This window comes from Atractosteus spatula, unplaced genomic scaffold (assembly GCF_055471065.1).
Source record: "Atractosteus spatula isolate fAtrSpa1 unplaced genomic scaffold, fAtrSpa1.hap1 Scaffold_95, whole genome shotgun sequence".
Classification (NCBI taxonomy): domain Eukaryota; kingdom Metazoa; phylum Chordata; class Actinopteri; order Semionotiformes; family Lepisosteidae; genus Atractosteus; species Atractosteus spatula.
The window spans coordinates 117,444-124,688 of record NW_028296929.1 but is presented as its reverse complement, the minus strand read 5'-3'; the positions used below and the strand labels follow the sequence as shown (position 1 = coordinate 124,688).

Below are 7,245 nucleotides of genomic sequence, written 5' to 3'. Positions count from 1 at the left end.
AAGGGAATATAATATGGAATCGCGTATCTCAAGAATTTAAAGACCAGACAATCGCAAGCGCATTTTCAATAAAATTATTTTATTCATTCAGCAGTTTGTGAGAGGGACATCCAGCAGGGAGAGACACACACACCGGTTTTCATTGACAAAATTGTTTTTTTTCAATTCCTCTTGTCTAACAGGAATGTTTTGTTTGTGGACAGACTGTTAGACAAGAGGAAAAGACCGCCTCCTGCTACGAAGCATTTCGTTGATCCGATCACGAATTCTTTTCCAGTCGTACGCAGCAAGGGTTGAGAATCTCCGATTCACCATCGTACTAATGGTTTCCTGGAGATTGCAAGGCAAGGCACTTTTGCCTCTGGACCCATCGAAATTTACAGACGTGGTCCACCCCCAGTAAATTTCAAAAGTCACAAGATTTCGAAACACGAGGGCGGCGTAGCGGTCGGCTCTTGCTTTCCCGTCTATGCCGATGCACTGCAAGTACAACCCCCCCTCCATCTCCTGGGTGATGGGTAGCAGTTGGACATCTGGGAGAATTATTCGTCCCACTGGCGTCTGTGAATTCCGCTGTGCTTCCTGGGGGGAGATAGGCGGCGGGGACAGCATCAACAGATTCCTGCGCGGTGGTGAACTGAGAGGCCGGGATGGAGTGTCCTGAGGCGGTGTGTGCTCTGCGGGGGGCAGAGCTTCCGCCAGGCATTGCAACCTACGCGGCGGGGAGAGGCACTTTTCGGGAGACAGCTGCTCAACTGTTTGACTGCTGGAACATACTGTCTCCTTCCTCTGCATTTTCAGGAGTGTCTCTAGCCTCCCAATCCTCCCCAGTAATGCATCGTACTGCTCCCGCTGCAGCCGAAATGTCTCCATACAGGTGCTGCTTCTACAGGTTGGCACCCTGGCCAGTGGCCGAGAGCAGAGACCCACGGCCTGTGGCAAAATAACATAATTCATGTAAGAAATAAAGTCACACAGTAGTATTCATCAGTCGCGGAACAGACGTCAAAATAAACTTTTCTTTTTTTCCGTCTTACCGCTTTCTTTTTTACTGTCCTGGTGGTAGATCGTTTTGCCCGTGCGGTGTTTTCTTGAAGAACAGGCTACGAAGAAATAATTATAATTGAATTTAAAATTCAAAACGGCAATAATACCTTGTAATATGCGCTGTAATCGCGTATTTCAGATGAAGTCTGCTGTATTTGCTTACCCTTCGCTCTTTGGAAGCTGGGGCGGCAGAAGCACCCCGTCTCTTCCCGTAAAAGGTCTTGGTCTCCATACTGTACTATGGTCGCTGTAGTGCAGGTTCGCAGTTTTTTTTTTGTGATGGGAGCTCACCCAATCCCTTGGTGTCTTTATACTATATTCACATGTACGGCTAGAGTGTGTTCATTGTCTTCCAATGAAAGGCGGGTGCCTTTTGCCGAAGTCGGGAGACATTGGAGGCTTGCCACACCCGGACTGTTAAACCAACGCATTAGCACGTCAAAGCGCATTGAGGACCCGGGCGCAATAGTTGTTTTGTCCCTTGATTTACTGATCTGCATTAATTAAATCTTGTCAGTCAGGTCTTTTTTTCTCTATTTCAATTGTCGTTTACACATGCACGACTTTAAAAGCTAGCAAGACAGGTTTCGATTCACATTAGCTGGTGAGCCTTGTTAAAAAAACTAATGATAATGTAACATGCCACTGTTTGTTCATGAACAAAGTTATACTGAGATTTCCTTAGATACGCGATTAAAAAATAAATAAAAATTTGAATCTCCTGTGGAACACATTCCATAAGAATCAGCGGTTCTACAATATATATCGCCTTTAAAGGTGGCTTCTTAAAACGCTTTACGGGATAAAAACAACCAGAACAGCAGCAACAACAATATTGTATTTCATTGCACTTTGAAAACCAAGTAATAACTTAACTCAGTACGTGCAAACGTTTTGTATGTTGCTGTCGTGAATGCCTGCGTACCCATAAGTATCTTATTTGCCTTGAGTCCTGTCTACAGTATATTTGTCCCCCTACCCCCTCTCTCCCTCAATTCAATTCAATTCAAGGTGTTTTATTTGCATGACAGATGGGTACAATTCTTGTTGGGAATGTATACAGTACTTTGATATTTACACCCGGCGCGGCACCGAGGGAGCGTCTGCATTTATAACTTAGTTTTTAAAATTAGTCAAGCAATATGAAGCATCTCCTTTAACTTTTAAGTTCTTAAATTCTTAAAAATTCTTTAGATATTCTTTAGATTCTTCAGATACGCGATTCCATATTATATTCCCTTTTAATCAAATTCTAAAAGTATGCTTGTTGACTCCGGTATCACGTTAGTTAAAGACTTCGAAGCTTACAATGTTTAGGGAGAAATGGAATACTGGTGTGTATTTTTTTCTTTAAAGTACCAAGACCAGCTATATACTGTATGTTTATGTTCCAAAATTAATATCGTTTATGGCCTTCACACGTGTTACAGTATGCTTCTATTCTTTTTATGCTCAGCTACTAAGATTTCCCTTCAGTGGTAAAATTCAATATCTACAACGGGCACAGTAAAGACGTTTACAGTAAGTCTTTCTACGACAGACCAACGGACCACGAGTGCCCCTGTCGGTCAACCAATCACGCACCGCGGTATTTTGCGTCATCGCGCGTCACGATGCACGACGCCGTAGCCAATTACCTGCGGTACGTGTCTGTACCGCGCACTTTGAATGGCTGCATCTGTTTTTTGCGTGAAGGGGGGAAACCATGCGTGTGCTGCAAACGATCTTAGTATCGAAGTGCCGTCCCACATAACCGATCCGAACAATCTGCTTTACAGAGGAGCACTGCCGGAGCTTATCGTTGGCAAACTGAAGACCAGGCCGACCTCTTCTGTGACTCTTGAACACTGAATCTCAAGGTTGTGAATTCAAGCTCCACGCTGGCGGGAAATTCCATAGGTAATGATCAAATTCACTTGCATGCTAATCAAAAGAAATATTAAGAAACTTTTCCTGATACCAGTTTCATAGTGACTTTGTAGGTGACATGTTCTTTATGAGAATAATGTTTCGTATGCGATCAATAACAGCACCAGAAAAAAATACCGGAAAGAAATTATCTGTCACTAAGGAAATTCATTAAATGAAGCCAAGACATAATCAGAAAATCGATATCAAGGAAATGTTAATCACTTTACATGTTCTTTAGCGTTTTTATATATACATACTGATAGACATTCAAGGCGTTCTAGTCGCTGTACTCTAAATGAAATCACAGTACAGTACAGGACATGCAGTGAGGAGCTCACGCAACGAATACTCTTGAACGCAACAAAAGTAATGGCACACGGCACACGGCACATCACGTCCTAGTTTAGTGACAACTACCTCAGAGATTGAAAGTTGGGTAGTTTCAGATCACTTTCGATCTTAGTATCGAAGTGCCGTCTCCCACATAACCGATCCACAGAAGAACTGTATCCAGAGGTGTTAAAGAAGTCGAGATCTCACCATGAGAGGGGAAGCATCTCAGAAAAAGCAGGTGCAGTCGGTTCCATAGTCATAACGCCACTGTCGGACAAGAGCAAAAGCCACCCGGCTTCCTCCGGGAAAGTAATGAGACAAAGAGACAGGGCATAGTGGGTAGTGTGGCTGAGTGGTCTAAGGTGCTGGATTAAGGCTCCAGTCTCATTGGAGGTGTGGGTTTGAATTCCACTGCTGCTAGGAGTTTCTGTGTTACAACCACCAAGTGGAGCAATGTGTTAAAAGCTACTTTATCAGCTTAACATCAAAGCAGGGAGAAAAAAGTGTTTCTTCTTCTCAACACAAATTCTTGTTTCCACCTTCAGCAGGGAAGTTTGTCTACCAAGATCACTTTTGAGTCAGTGCAAATCACAGTGCGCCCTCAATTTTAATGTCGGTTGTGCTCCTTTTATCTGTGAAACGTTAATGTTCTGCATTTTCAAGTCGAGTCATCCTCAGGGGTAGAGCTGATTAAGTCTTTCCGCATAGCGCTCCATCAGAAATAACTTGTCTAAGTTCCAAAGAGATTGTGGGTTTCACTTCAAGCAATCACAAAGCATACCTCACATGTCAGATCTAAATGGGGAATTTGTTGGTTACAAAGCTGAACGTTTTTCCATGTTCTGCTAGAGTATCCACTGGCTTGCCTTTATCAGCTGTCTTGGAAAGATAAGCTGTGCTTCGTCTCAGGAAAAATCATTAGTACTGTCATTTTATTCTGTGCATATGGCCGATATTTAAAGTATATAAAAATCACGAGTTCATAGATTTATCCAAATATCAACGGCACCTTGTAAACCTGTGATAAGAATTCCTTCAATCCAATGGTTTCACTCCAGGGAAAAGGCAGGGAAACATAGAGAATTCTTATTTAAAGACAACATCCGTATTGGATTGCATGTCAGCAGGCATCACTCAGAATTCCTAATATGATTTTGAATTCAGTTTTGCAGTTCTTTAGTGTTTAACTACTTTCAGAGAGTCCTTTATTGACCTTGCTGAAGCAGAGAAGCGACATAATCACAAATGTGACCAGTGTTTCTGCTGTTTCTGGTTAATAATGATTATTATTTTGTATTTTGATTAGTATTTTTCGTAGCGTTCTTCCTCAGCTTTTAAGTTATTTGGTGAGCAAGAACCACTGAGAACGAGTCTGAATCAATCAAGAACACATACGGTACTGCTGTCCTGTGTACAACTGCTTCTTCCTAATTGAGCTTTTCAGTGTTGAAGAAGACGTTTCCAATTTCGATTGCTGGTTTCAGAGGATGTGCTACAAGATCACAGATTCATTTGAAAAGATTTGGAGATACATTGGCTGGGATTCAAACCTGGCTCAATTGCATGAAGGCACCTATACTCAGCAACGAGAGGAAAGGAGAAGGGGCCAGAGGTAGTGTGGCTGAATGGTCTAATATGCTGGATTTTAGGCTCCACTCTCTCAGGGGCGTGGGTTTAAATCCCACTACTGCCCAATGTTTTAAGACCTTACTTCCTGTGATTTGTAATGTGGTCAGTAAAAGCACTTTATGTAAGTATCTCTTATGTCAGCGCTACAAGTCACTTACTGCTCCACAGGTCCGGGGTTCAATCCCTGGCATCTTCAGGTGTTTTATATTACTGTACTCACATCGCAATCTTCTGTTGAGTGAGAACTCTTTGCTCGTGTTCATAGAGAGCCAGGTTTACCTTTTGAATCTCACCCGGGATTTCCTGAGAGATCATTCAGCGAGCGAGTCCTCCCTCTGGACTCGGCACTGAGCTGAAAGCTGCACGAATTCCTCACTGTGTGTCCTGTACTGTTACAGGTGGTCCAGCATAAATGTGCAGCACAGTGACATGAACACCTTCAACTTTTTCTGTATGTGAAGGAAAATGCAAAAGAGTATGAAAAGTATTGATTGTATAAAATATCCATGGTATAACTCGAGAAAAAACTGAAGCCCAAAACAACGACTTTTGATGATTACAAGAAATTCAAGAAACACAACCGTCCGCAGATGGATTTGGACCCTGAACTCTTAAGTTAAAAGAACAAAAGCGAAGTAAACTCTCTTCATTGTCTTATAGTTTGTGAAACAAAACAATTTCTTACTTTCTTAATAATTTCTTACGATTTATATAATTTTAACAGAATCACAATTACAAACATTTGGGGTTAAACTGTTATTCACATACTCTAACGAAGAGAAACGTTATTGTCTTCCGGTGTGTGAGCCCATTTCTCAAAAAATAAAAAAATAAGTTATATAAATTTAATTTTTCTATTTTTTAGGCTTGCATAGTCTTATTCATATTTCAGTTAAACCTTTTCTTCTGTAGTAATTTCATTTAATATTAAAATTAGTCCTGATTTACAATTTTTGGACATGGTTCATCTTAAAGAATTTTGTAATAAGTTTCAGTTTAGGAAAATCGTGCCCAGAAGCTACCAAAACTGGTAATGTTCACATAATGTGTAATGCAATAGCAGCAGTTGGGGTGGGACAAAAAAGGCATTTCTTGGTATGAATCCTAAAATTTCATAGATGGCGTTCTAGGACTTCCAGCTTCAGATGAAGCTGTCAATACATCATAGATTTGTACTCAATCAATATCAGCAGTGTTATCACTACCGAATGCTAAATATAGATCCTGGCAATACTTCATGAGTTGTTCGTTAGAAAATTGTTTATATTTTTTTAACATATTTTCCATACCAGACAAAAAGTCGAAAGTTTCAATTTCATGCAACTGATGAAATCTCTCTTCGATGGAAGTTATAAGTACAGTACATCCAAAATACTGCGGAATCAATCAAATTTACATGTTTCTTGTGGATCCAGAAGATCATTATGAGACTCAAAACATGCCTGTCTTTTCTTTTTTCGAGGACGAAGGAGTAGCAGCAGGAGTAGCAGTAATGGCAAGAACGTGTTTAGAGTTCAGCACTTCTCATTTTTAAAGCAGAGCCTCGACTCAGAAAGCAACGCCCGCGATAACAGAAATTGCAGAATTGGTCTGTTCATGCTGCCTACACGCTTTGAATTGCTGGCATTTTCTGCAAGTTCCTTTTTGAGGGTTCATGAAATTCCTCACATTTGAGCCAACACTAAAATATTTCATTCGGGGTCGCCTAATTCATAGTGCAAACTGAATCTACAGGGGAATGCTGTGGCACATGAAGCCGTTTGTTATTCTGTTGTGAGGTGTGAGGGGCGGAATGCAAATCGAGTTGGTGAATAGAAAATGAAACAGGAGTCACTTCTTGAGCTACGAATTCCAAAAAGTATGAAAACCTGTGCATTTTAACAGTGCAGAATACTCACAAATTGCACTGAGTTGCTTGCTTTCTTCTGCTGCTTTTATATTTCAGTCATTCACTGTCAGCTAGCACTGGAACAATTCAAGAGAGGTAAAAACAGAAGCGGTCAGGAGTGGGATTTGAACCCACGCCTCCATTTGGAGACCAGAACACCCAAGCCAGCTGGAAAGACACACATCCTTGAGTCTGGCGCCTTAGACCACTCGGCCACCCTGACAAGCGAAAGCAAGTTGTGTGCTGAATGCACCAGTAGTTGACTAAACTGAGTTTCTTCCCTGAAATTATTTGCTTGCGAAGAGCCAAGTTGCCTTGAATGGATCTTGGAAATCAAATATACGGATGGATTGTTATTCGGTTGTGAGTTTTGAGGGGCGTATTATAAATTGAGTTGGTGAAAAGGCGCTTTTTGTTAGTCTGTCGGGAGGCTGCAC

General features: G+C 41.4%; 1 non-coding gene across 1 annotated transcript; it reads right to left on the bottom strand.

Annotated features, from left to right (window-relative positions):
- Positions 1–6,918: 6,918 nt before the first annotated feature.
- Positions 6,919–7,031, bottom strand: trnal-caa (transfer RNA leucine (anticodon CAA)). Its single transcript has 2 exons — positions 6,994–7,031; positions 6,919–6,964 (listed from the first exon to the last, which is right to left on the bottom strand). It is a non-coding gene; the product is annotated as a tRNA-Leu (tRNA).
- Positions 7,032–7,245: the final 214 nt, after the last annotated feature.